The sequence below is a fragment of the Phalacrocorax aristotelis genome, chromosome 4 (genome assembly GCF_949628215.1).
Source record: "Phalacrocorax aristotelis chromosome 4, bGulAri2.1, whole genome shotgun sequence".
In the NCBI taxonomy this organism is placed as follows: domain Eukaryota; kingdom Metazoa; phylum Chordata; class Aves; order Suliformes; family Phalacrocoracidae; genus Phalacrocorax; species Phalacrocorax aristotelis.
This window is the reverse complement of record NC_134279.1, coordinates 80,719,283-80,732,814: the sequence shown is the minus strand read 5'-3', so window position 1 is coordinate 80,732,814 and position 13,532 is coordinate 80,719,283.

The window sequence follows — 13,532 nt, the reverse complement described above, 5'->3', positions numbered from 1 at the left end:
GTGTGTGGGTGTGTTCAGCTTTAAATCAAACCATTGTGTTTCCTGCCCTCCTGAAAAGTAGGTTAGAGAAAGTGACCTTGCAATACAGACATGAGCAACTCAATGCCTAAAAAAATGGTAGAGATAAATAAGCCTAACTGCTGTGTAATATGCTGTAAACATATGCAAAAGACACAATAAAAAAAGAAAAAAGGCTTTTGGGGGTATTAAATAACATCCTCAGCTCATGCAAAAAGAATTCACGTAGGGCAGTAAATAGCCTTTTTAAAATTACACTGTGACTGTCCTTAATGAATCTTTTGCCATCTAATCAAGGAACTCATACTGATATTTTGCAATATAGCTAAAGCTTCCTATACAAGCTCATTTGTTTGAAGAGCTTTCTATTTATAGGTCTCATTGGAGATTAAATTAAATTAATGAACAAGTCCATCTCATTTTTCCAAATGCAATAATGTATTCTTCTTCCACCACTTTTAGTACTGAATATTTATTTGCCAGTTCAGGCATCACCCATCACTTTTTCTTGAGAAAACATTTACTTTTGATCTGAGAAGTTTCACATACAAATGTTAGCAGAAGAGAAATAAATGAGTTAAAGCTGTGCTGAGTAAAAGCAACAAATAATCTTTTTTAGGAATCCAGAGAAGTTAATCCCATTTAAGTATTTGATCAATAAACCTTTAAGAAGGAAAATATCAACCATTTATATTTCTCATTATCATTGACTCAGTGGTTTAAAAGTTGATAACATTGAAACATCATGCACCTGCGTGACCCTAGGACATTTTTTAATATTCTAAGAAAGGTTAGTAATGTCCATTGTATGGTACTTGGAAGCAAAAATTAATGCAAAAGAAGTTGTTTCTCAGAAGTGCTGTGCAGTCTCCATCCTTGGAGACTTTCAAGGACACACTGGAAAAAGCCCTGAACAGCTTGGTGTGAATTCAGTGTTGACTTGCCTTGATCAGGAGGTTGGATCAGTGGCACCCCAAGGTCCCTCCCAACCTGAATTATCCTATAGTCTCTGCTCTGACAACAAACCAGCCAAGTAATTATTTCTGAAGACATTAAAACTACTGTCTAACCTGATATTTCCTCAATCAACCTGCAACAAAAATCCCCAGAAGCCCTGTTCCACGGGAGGCTGTCCAGGCTGAAGCACATTTATGCTGAAAGGTTAAGTCCCCTATTTATCATTACTGGAAAAAAAAATTCTAGCGTGCCCGCAGTTGACTACTCCAGTTCCACTCGCTCAACTGTATAAACAGTGAAAAAAAATATTAAAAATCTGAAAGTTTAGGCATGTTTCTCCCTATCAGGAAGTCTCACAAATAAGTATTTGTGAAAAGGACCCAACAGACAAAGATTAAATCATTTTTGTGCTCACAACTCTTAAATACAGAACTACGCCATTATGTGCCCAGGAGTCCCCCTAACACTTTGTGCAGTAAATATTACATATTATTAAATAGATTATGACTGCTGAGAGCTGAGCAACTTATTGCCTCTTTGGCTTGAGAATATGGACACTTTTACAGGAGGACAAGGGAAAATAACTACAACAATTTGAACAAAACCAGAAGAAACAAGTCTAAAAATAGGAAAGGCTCAAAGGTTTTCTAGCTGGTCTAACAGAAAACATTGTTTTGACCAGCTATTTACGATCCTATTGATTCTGTGGCTTGTTGAAAGACTTGCATGCTTTTCAGCCGCTGGGAAAAAAGGTTATCAGGTTGTTGTTGGCGTTTTATTTTTTTATTAATATTTTTCTTCTTTTGACAAACAGATTGTGGGAAAAATTGTTTCTGTGCAAGAGGATGTGTAAAGAGGGCTCAGTGCCTTTTCTGACAGCATTGACATGTGGAGTATCTGCCAAAAGTCAGTCGAGGCTGTCAGCATCATTTCTTCATACTTAAATCTTACAGATTTTTTCTGTGTCTTTTGTCCATTGCTTCCACTTCTTAGAATACCCCTGTCAGTTCAGTGATATAGTCATATATGCAACAAGAATGACTTTCTTTTTTTCTTTCTTAGAATTAAACTACAATGCTGAATCTTAATGAAATGCTAGTGTTGAACTGCAATTTAATTCTGTTTTTAGGATTCAGGCATATATCAGATTATTCACTTTTCAAAAATAATGCCTTTGAATACCTTTCATTCAATAGGCTTTCAGTCTCCTTCCCGCTTCAAGAAATACCACCCCTCCCCTCCCTGAGAACTAACTAAAGCTTTTGAAATAAGGAAAGATTGTTGTATTTACGAAACAGGTAAAAAACATAATAAGAGGCCCTGTATGACATGCTAACGTGTTTGAGCATCAGGAGGAAATTTTCACGTACAATGGGCATTACAGAAAAAAATATCTATAATAAGCAACGTTAAGATTTGTCCAGGAAACCTTTATTCCACCTTCCTCTGCCTGCGCATTAGGAAATTGTTTTTAACATTTACAACTTTCACACAGAACAAATGCATCTAGGAACAGCTATTTATTTGTGGACTGTTTTGTGTACTGAGTAGAGGCAAGTCAAACTAAGCAAAGGCCCCGTGAGGATCAGGGGGAGGATGCTAGGTGGAGGCACCCACCAAGACGGGGAAGAACAAACCTCACGGAGTCGGTGACTCCCATGACCAGCAAAGGAGAGGTATTTGACCATTGTCCTTCTTGTGAAACCCACTAAAGCGAGTCAACCAAAGAAACTCTTTCTCCAGAATGTTGCACAAGCTAACAGGTGTCATTGCTGACAGGGGTATAGGACTTATTATGGGATGCAAGGAAAAAGAATGGGGAATTTTGGGGGTGTACAGATGTTGTCATGAAGTACGTAGAGGAACCTCTTGTTTCACTGGCCTGGTCAGGGAGGAATCTCTGTGTCATACTGTCCACCAAATTTAGCTACCTGATGTTTTTCACCTTCACATGGCTGTGAGCCCATCTAGTTGATGCAACTGTGTCCACTGTGTCCGTATCTCCAGAAGCACTTCTATGGAGTTCACAGTTATGGAGTTAAACAAAAATAAAACACTCATATGTAAAACCACATAGTTTTCTACACCTAGCCTGAATGCAGAAGCCTGATTTTCTTTAGTATTTAATGTTTCTGCAATAATTTCTCTATGTGCTGATTTTGATGAAAACAGAGTTAATAATACAGGGCTGTTTTAGTTCCTGCTGAGCAGGGCTTACACAGGGTCAAGGACTTTCCTGCCCCTCACCCCACCCAACCAGTGACAAGGTTGGGGGTTCACAAGGGGTTGGGGGGGACACGGCCAGGACAGCTGACCCCAACTGACCCCAGGGATATCCCACACCGTATGAGGTCATGCTCAGCACATAGAGCTGGGGGAAGAAGAAGGAAGGGGGGGATGTTGGGAGCGATGGCGTTTCCCTTCCCAAGTCACCATTACCCGTGATGGAGCCCTGCTGTCCTGGGGATGGCTGAGCTCCTGCCTGCCCAGGGGAAGCAGTGAATGAATCCCTTGGTTTGCTTTGCTTGTGTGCATGGCTTTTGCTTTACCTGTTAAACTGTCTTTATCTCAACCCAGGAGTTTTCTCACTTTTACTCTTCTGGTTCTCTCCCCATCCCACTGAGGGGGAGTGAGTGAGTGGCTGCGTGGGGCTGAGCTGCCAGCTGGGATTAAACTGTGGCACTGCGTTCAAAGCACAGGTCCAAGTAGCAGCTAATCTACCTTAGGAGCAGCAGCCAGTGTTCTTGTACCCTTGATCCTGGGCATCAAAGAAATGATGAACAAAGAACAGCTGATTGGAAAAGTAATGTCTTGTCCACCACACAGCAAGTGTGTGAAAGCAACAGGGGTAGTGTTCTCCCAGGTAATATCTAGTGATCCTAACAGCTCCTTGTCCTCCTCAGAAGCCCTGGTTCTTATATACCTCTGTGAAGGCAGCAGCTGCATTGTTTCCGGCTTGCAAAGAGGGAGCTTGTGTTGAGAGCACCAGCACAAGGTATGGTTTTGCTGCAGAAAAGTGTTGACGCTTTGCACAAGAGAAATCTGACACAGGGCAGACAGTGATCGCAAAAAAATTCCAGCCTAATTGTTTTAAGTTTGCCCAACAGGAGGAAATCCAGATTTGGGTATTCTGTGTACAAGTATTGGACTAGATTAAATATAAGATTGTATTGTATTGTAATTTCTAATTTTGGACTGAAGAAGAACTGCAGGCTTCAGTAATTTTCTCAGTAATTTTGCAGGTATGGATTTTTTTTTTTAAACACATAGTAGGGACATTTCATCTCATGCCATTTAACTTTTCTGTTCCACAAACCTATGGGGACAAAACTAAATGTTAATGACTATGTTTCACTATCTAAAGAACCAGAAATATACTACTTCATACATCTTTCACCTATTTTACATAACTGCTTCTCTGAAAGGAGAAAAATGGCCAAATTTCTCCTTCTGGCATTGTCCGTCTTTTCTTAGGGGAATAAAATTCTGAATATTTTATTCTGGCAAAATAAAGCTGAAAACTGAACAGTAGCAATCCCCCCACGTATGTGAAAAGAATTTCACAGCTCCTTGCATTTTTATTGCAATAACACAGAAAGTCCATATGTTTTTAAGTTTCAAGTTTGTCTGTTCACTTAATGAGGGCAATAAACGCTTCTATTTCTGAGATGTTCATACAGGAGCAAATCAAGCATTTCTCGAGTCATAGTGAAAGGAGGACTGATGTCTGCTTTGCCCGGTAGAAGTTCTACTAGGAAACTAGGAATATACCGAAAGTGGGAACAATAATGGCAAGTGTGAAACCTTTCTTTGCAAGGGAAGTCAAACAGCCCGGTGAAGGAATCCAAAGCTGCTCTAGGTCACAATAATAAGGATAACAAGGAATCCACCACAAACCCAGCACACGCTTCCCATTTGTCATCAGTCTTGGTGTCGCCTGAGAAGGATTGATAACTGGTGAGGAGAACTCAAGGCCAAAGTCATGGCAGTCTGGTGCCCGCACGGATAGAAGCCTGCGTGCAGAGTCCCTCAGAGCAATCAGCAACGCTGGCAGCAATTGCCGACTCCAGAGAAAAATAGCTAAGGCACCCAGACTGCTTGGCTGCAGAGGAGTCCAGGCTGGGTTACAAAATCCTTCTGAACAACAGATTAAGTTAAGCCCTGCTGAACTCTGTGTTGCAAAGGCGACGCTGACTTTTAAACCCCATGGGCTTTATCCAGCTCTAGTTCAGTATTTTCTATCAGTATTTGCAGCTGACCATACAGAAGGTTTGTTAAGTGCTGCATGATGTGCAGGGTACTACAGGCTGCCATTTCCATAAAGTAAAAATATTTCACCAAAATGTTATATGAAAGGTGTATATATTTATTCATTGTTAGGGTATTGGCAGAGCAACTGACAGCTAACATTCACATCCAGCGAATTACACTTGGCATGTATGCACAGTGTTTGTTTAAAACTGCAAGTCAATTACATTCCTTTCTAAAAGCAAACAAAAATAATATCCCACTGGACTCAGAAAAAAAAATATTCTGCTTAGCAATGGCTGGACAACCAAACTCTGAAGCAGCTTCACTTCCCAGTCCTTTTCATAAATTTGATCTGTAGCTGGATAGGCGAAGATACATCTTGCTTATATTTTAGGACCTTGTTTGTGATTCACAGGCTTCCCAAAAGAGTTTCTAAAGGAAATGGGGCCATAGGTAATTTAAGGCTGTGGCTGTAGTCTTGCATTTATCTCTCCTCGACCCTAGCTCTAGTTCAAAAGCTCCTTGGAGTGTGTAAGGCTATAGGTAGGAAGGCAGCGATCTGATAATATCAGCTATGTCAGAGGACCATCTTGTCAAGCTGCCAATAGCCACTGAATATAGTTGTATTTACAGCCACCAGAGGGTGCAAGGACAAAATCAACCAGATCTTCTCATTTGGGGAAAGATACCTCAAAATACACGTGAAGGAAGATCCAGGACAAAAGGAAGGATGAGCTATTGCCAGCCTTTCTTATGAAAAACAAGCAATATTTTTAAAAGTGTCTCTATTTTAGTGGGAAGATATTAAGGTCCTCTGACCCTAAGGCCGTCATTTTATCTTTTCTTATTTCTCAAGAATTTAATTGTAGACTACTAATTGTAGACTACAGAATTTTGGAACAACCTACGTTAAAACTGAAGCCACATCAGCCTGGGAGCCAGGGCTTGCACCCCAGATGTCATAAGACTTACAAGAACATAAACACAATCACATTTCTAGAATTATTTGCAATCCAGACAAGAGGAGGGGACATAATTACTTAATAACACTCATGGATTTGACACAAGATTAAAGTATTTTAGGGCAAAGAGAGAAAACCTCATGGTTTTCGCACCCAGGAGTTAACTACTCTTAAGCTTGTCCTTTTCTGTTAGAGACATTGCAGTTCCCTTGAAAGCCTGTTATTTGGTGGAATACAGCTGGAACTCTGACAAAAAGTCAATTTTTGCTGTTTGTATGAAGGTTTCATTTCATTCACAAATTTCAGTATTTTTCATCACCAGCCTGATTTAATAACCAAGTTCATTTTCCTTTAAAAACTCAACGATTTCAAGTGCTGCTCCTAGATTCATTTCAAACCAGAAAAATCAACTTGTCCCATGGAAAAAATAGTTAAAATTAGTGAAAACATGCTCCTTTAGATGAATTCAGGAATTCAGCTGTTTTCTACCTTTGGAAGAACAAGCCCAGCAAGTTTTCTTTCAATAGGTCATGCTGGGTTTATAGAGCTGATGGTATGGGTTCCTCAGTGTTACTGAACTGCTTGGCATGTGGCCTCAGAGTAAATAATCAGAGCACAGAGCCCTTGACCGTATTTCATTTCTCCATGCTGTTTGACAAGTGTTTACATTGCAGCGACTGTGAATCTGGTGTACGTTCTTTCTGGCATCTCTCCTCTGTGGTTTCTACATAAGGAGGAAGGGAGAGAAAGATCTGCAGATGGTGTGAAAGCAGACCCTTGCTCATGAGAAAAGATTTCTTTTTCGAGGCATTAACATCTCTGACATTTACAAAGCATCACATGCCGTGACAGGAGCTTTTGCCTCCGTCAGCAAATCCCTGTCTCGTGGGAAATCAGTTCGCTCTTCACGTCTTAGAAGAGAGCTGATGCTCAGATGGGGTTATGACCATGAGGATCTACGTCTTCATCAGAAAACAAGACACTGACAATTAGGCATCCCAAAGTTATTTTTGATAATTTGGGCAAGCTGATGATCTGTTTGCGACTGGACAAAATGAAACCTTTCCCACCATAAGGACACTCTCCCCACAGTTCTCGAGGGTAAGCAGCAAGATAATGCATCTCATGTGTCACCCATATGGTCACACTGTAGCTGTAACAATGAAGAAAGAGTCCTTATGGGTACCTGGGGCACCCCAGAGTTGAACAAAGGTAAGGAGAAGGGCTGCAGTGCCTCTGAAATCATTGATGTTTGTCATTTTACTAACAAGGACAGATTTTTTTTCTTTCCAAATCAACAGCTTCACCTCCAACAGAAGTGGGAAAGTTGAGCCAATTTTCTGCAAGCACCCCAAAGGATTTGTGCAATAACAACATTTCCATTGCTTGCTTAACCATAGCATATGCATGTCTAAAGCTTGACAGGACCCTGACAGCACCTCTAGGTTTGAATTCCTGAACAAGTCTCCCCTAAGGCCCCCATCATGGCCTCTGCCCTTGGGTTGAGGAGCCCCATATAAGCTCAGGCTCAGACACCAGCCCATCCCTGCTCAGCTAGTCCATGGGGTTGCTGCTCCATCTGTGCTGGATCACCCCTAGCTTCCTGACAGTGATTCATAGTCTCTTAAATGTATTGCAAGGTGGCTGCAAAAAAAAGAACCTGTATTGAAGTACTGAGAGACCTTGTTGTTTTGTGATATAAATCCAGATGGTGACATCCTTAAGAAGGTCATGGTAGAGTGATGCTCCATCTTCAGGAACAAGGAGTGGGGCGGTGGAAACCAGGTCTCTTTTAAAGATACAGACAGCGATCTGTGATAAAAGGCACTGACTGAAAGTTTTGTTCATAGGTGTGCACTAGAAGAATCCCTGTGCACTATTCAGGCAGCACCTCCCAACTGTGGGAAAACTTGTCAGTAGCAAAGATGTCAACTGTCTTCTTTTTTTTTCTTTTTCACAACATCCCAGACTGGGAGGGGTCGGAAGGGCCCTCTGGAGCTCACCCCGTCCCACCCCCTGCTGGAGCAGGCACACCCAGAGCAGGGGCACAGGGCCGCGTCCAGGCGGGGGGTGAATGTCTCCAGGGAAGGGACCCCACAGCCTCTCTGGGCAGCCTGTGCCCCTGCTCTGGCACCCGCACAGGGAAGGGGTTTGTCCTCCCGTTCAGGTGGAACTTCCCGTGTTCCAGCTTGTGCCCGTGGCCCCTTGGCCTGGCACTGGGTGCCACTGAAAAGAGCCCGGCCCCATCCTCCTGACACCCGCCCTTCAGGTATTTATAGGCATTGATGAGATCCGCCCTCAGCCTTCTCTTCTCCAGGCTGAACAAGCCCAGGTCTCTCAGCCTTTCCTCACAAGGGAGATGCTCCAGCCCCTGATCACCTTGGCAGCTCTCCACTGGACTTGCTCGAGCAGTTCCCTGTCCTTCTTGAACTGGGGAGCCCAGACCTGGACGCAGCCCCCCAGATGTGGCCTCGCCGGGGCAGAGCAGAGGGGCAGGAGAACCTCCCTCGCCCTGCTGGCCACACGCCTTTTCATGCACCCCATTAGTTTTGCCTCATTTTTTTTCTTTTTGAATGAGGACTACACCTAGATTACCATGTGGCTGCAATTCGAAGGGTCCTTCACAGTCTAGAGACATGAGCTGGCAAGAACTGTTATCAGTAAGGGAAATCCTCGTTTGTTAAATGGAAAAAGTTCTTTGCAATGGGGATGGTCACAGAGAAGAGCCATCCAGTGGCTGTGGACTCTACATCCTTGGAGGCTGTTAAAGTCACTGAAAAACCTAGTGGAATTTTGAAGGATTCTTTTGGGGGTGGGGGTGAGGGGTGGAGGGGTGGGGAGTGAGGTGTCAGATGACATCCAAAGATCTTTTCTAACCTAAGTTATTCTGCAAGCCTTTGGCTATCGCATATATCAGCCTAACGCCTGTGTCTGGTTTATTTTGTCCAGCACACTGCTTACACCAAGGGTTTCAGCATCTTACTTAAGAAAATCCAAGGGCTTACAATATTTGTTTATAATTGCTTGGAGATTTAAAATGCTTTCAGAAGGTATCACTAACACTGTTCCCCAAGAGAGAAGGTGTTTTATGCCACCACAGAGTAATTCAAGGATAAATAGGTAAGAATGTCTGTTTTCAGAAGACAGCTTCTCATAGGATAGAGGACAGTTGGGGTTTTTTTAAACTTTGCCAAATATTTTAGGTTGCAAAGATCAACATCATGTTGAAGTGTCTGTTTATGTTTATCTTTTCACATAATCACTGTTCTAACTATGTGTCACTGACAATGAAGTTTAACTCTGGGCTATGTCTGTTGCAATGAACAAAATAGAAAATTTAAACTCTGCTGCAAACCCCTCACTGACACCGTTGCTTTGCCCTGGTTTTGGAACTAGATTCCTTTTGGGTGGAATAAAACAAGGATCTGCAATTCAAGCATGTTTTGTTAGGGACAAAGAGGTCCCAAGTTCCTGAGTCACTAGGAAGTCCCCTAGTGTGGGTGCTACTGTAAGGCTCTTAAACTATGAAGCCTTCCCATAACCTTGCATCATTTCACTTGCACTGTGAAAAGCCAAACACCATATGCACTCCACCTGCTTTTTGGTGAAGTGTGAGGAACTATTTGGGTGTAAAGAGCTGGTGAATTAGAGGCATCGTCTCCATTTATACATGGGATATGGGGTGTATGTGTAGGAGCACTGAGAGGGATCCGGAGATCCTACTCCCAGCTACAACTTGGTGTTGGTAGTCAGCTCTCTTGTCTTTGACTGGCAGCCCTGGGTGCTGCGTGGGTTGGCCTACTGCATGTAAATTTCTGTTTAAACAGCAGCACCAGATTCACACTTCAGAGAAAATGTTGCTGATGAGAATGCAGATATAATGTCTATATGTCTATATGACAGCCTATATCACATCGATTATTGTCACCCAGAGAGTGTGCAATGACACAACGTGTTAATATGGGCCTGTTCACCATCTCTCATAGGCATCTCACTGAGTAGCCCACCTGTCCCTAAATGCAATGCATTGCAAGATGACAGTGTCTTGGCCTTGCAATATGCAGCTACAGTTTGAAGGCAACATTCTTATTAGCAGGCAATTTTCAGGGAGCCATTGCAGTACTGCACTCCTCTCCACTGTACTACTGTTTCTACCCCTGGTCATGGTTTCAGAAAGACATGGTGTGGATCTCACGCAGCCTGTCCTTTGCAAGGTGGCCTGATAACAGCTAGGAAGACAGGAACGTGGGTGTAATGCAGTGAGCACAAATGGGACACCCAAAACCAGCCAAGGATATTTTCCCAGAAACCATCATGGTAAAGATGATGACCATCAGCATGATTAAACAGCAGCCAAGGAATTACAGAGAAACTTTTGAAACAAAGCAGTCTGCTTTAAAAGTATGAAAGGTGCATGAAAATTTGTAATTGAGAGAAACACTGCCAAAACCTGGTCTGGCACCGCCAGATGAGGCTGCTGCAGAACCACAACAGATGGAATAATGCAACTGAACTTTGGACAACTGAAGTTAAAGGCAGAAGAGAACATGATCGTCACCATCACCTCTATTAGCAAAAAAGAAACCTCAGAAATGAGATTACTTTCACAAAAATCAGGAAAAAGTTGCAACATTTTCTTAAGTGGAAGAGTCAGAATTAGGTAGCTCAACTAATCAAGAATAACTTGTCGATACAGAAAAGAAAATTAACACTGGCAAAAGGGAAATATGCTTAGGGAAAACCAGTTTACAAGCAGTGCTCGTTTAGATTTAGGAGGTAAGCTTTTTAGGGCAATATTGGGCTAATGCAACAAAATCTGGCTCTAATTTAAATGAGAGTATGTTGTGTTCCTGAATAGAGGTTAATGAAGCTGATGTGAAACCACAGCCATTGTTGGGGGGAAAAGAGGTGTACAGAGGCCCTCCAGGTGCGTAAGTTCTTCAAATGAAGCTTAAAACCATAAAAAGGAATGGCATTTTATCACGTGTCATGATCTCACAAATAGATAATTTTGAAGAATGGTGGAAGGGCAAGGGTTTATATGCAAAATAACAGACCTACTAGGTATTTAGGTATTTTAGAAGTTCTGTGTAGAAGCCCAAATGCAAGGCCTTTGAGCCCAATTTCAAAAATGCAGCACAGGGACAGAATCAAACAGGACTGATTTGCAAGTAGGTATATGCAGGCCGTAGAACTGGAATGTGGGTTGGAATAAAAATATTTTAATGCCACTAAAACTATCTGGATTCTTTATGTGTCAGAAGCAACACATTTAATAAAAATTTAAAGCTATTATATAATACAGCAACAACTCGATATGGAAATGTAATCTTTAATGCCTTGAGTGCAGTTTGGGAGGTGACAGAAGTCATCAGAGCAATTACTAGGAAAAGATAAAATGCCTTTATAAACATATGAAACAAGGCAGGACTCAGATATAACAATGCAAATGATCAGGTTTAAGAGGATAGGTCTAAAAAATAAGATGTGTAGGAAAGGCAGTTAAACCTCTAACGCTTGGTTAAAACTGCTGTTACCACAAAGCACTGCAATTGTTTGGTTCCATGTCCTTGAGTCAACAATGGTGGAGTTTTATACCCAACTGTTGTTTTCAGCGAGTTGATAAAGCAATTGTTAGATGCACAGTGGTAGAAAATAGCATCTCTCACAAACACTACTAAAAGCAGCATCCTATATAGATGAATAGTGGCTTTTGGTTCAAATACTACCAACTGATGTTGTGGAAAGACAGAACATCACTTGTGCAGGATTTAAAACTCCAAGTATTGCCCTTATCAGTTCCGATGCATATAAGTATGAAGTATAAGAATATAATGTGGTGGGTATTAACTGGAATGAAGTGTTAGTTCTGAGAAAAGCCTGACTCCCTGATTTAATCTGCATGAACATGGTGCAGGATGCGAAAGCTTCCTTTTGCCCTTCAGTCCATACAAAGTACTCACGTCATGGTAGACTTACACATGGCAGCAAGCTCAGGCAGCTCTTTAGACAAGCCCACAGTTGGACATTAGAAGTAATCAAATGCAGAATGGGAGGAAGGCATAAAAACAAGGACTGAGGGAGAGGTACCCCCTCACAACTCAAGACAAAGATATGCAGCAATTCAGAGCATTTTAGGCACACATTATTTATAAATAAAAGATTGTTAACCCAAATCCAGCCTGTTTTGCCTACGGGAGAGCTGCAGAGGAAGGTAAATTGGACATTAACTGTTAGGAAATCTCAGGCCCAGGGAGATTGTCTAGCAAAGGATTACTTCAGGTCTACTGCCTAATCCCAAATGGTGACAGCTTCTTTTTACAAACCATCTGTTTCCCCACTGTCTGTCCGCCCTCATCTGAAAACGTGTAGCCAACCAAATCTTGTTTCGGGAGGTGTTTTGACAGACAAACAAACAAACAAAGGTTTCTAACCATCACTGAGAGGCAGCAATTAGCAAGACCCCAGAGCAGAAGGTGGCCAGTTGTGCCTGCAATCTGATCAGTAACACTGCAGGCAGATTCCCTTGAAGGACTTAAGGTGCTTTGAAAAACCGAGCTCTCATGCTTGCAGTTCAACAGGTCAGTAATCCACAGGCAATACACCACTTTATGTGTTCAGATGAATCAGTGACCAATTTAAACCTTAGTAAGAAATAACCTTACTCTAACCTCTGCATTCAATTCCCAAGACAGTTTTAAACTGAATATAAATATCAACAAAAAATATACCTTCGAACATAAGATGCCTGTTTAAACAGAGGAAGCATCAACCATTTTCCCATCTGTTAGTGGAAAAATACTGATGTGAAAGACTTGGAAACAATGGCTGAAGTGAGGCTTTGGCATCTGAATTTCATATAAGACTGAAACTTACAGTCCCATGTTACCTACCCATCTACCTTTAACTTCAGGGACTTAAGGCTCTGCCCAGAGGCCCAAAGTAGGAATCCCCTCTGCACACCTGGAAAGAGCTATTTCAACGTCAGTAGGGCAGAACTAGCCAGCACCAAACACCAAGGCAGAAGAGTCGTATTTTTCTCAAAATTTCAGACAAATTTGACAGGATAGTGGTTTCAGATCCTGTGTTTTGCTTAACTCTAGAGGCTCAGGCTCCTCTAACAGACATTCATATTTAAACTTATTTAAGAGGCAGGACACTACCAAGTTCACTACCTAGAGCCAGTAAGCAGGAAACTTACTTTTCATTTTCCCTCACTCTCATTGAGATTGAAGAAAACCTGTACAAGATGAAGACTTTGTTATTAATCAGGTCCTTTACAAGTTACCTGACGTGTTTATCTTTTTCAGTCAGCTATGGGTGGAATGTGAAGTACCAAGTCAA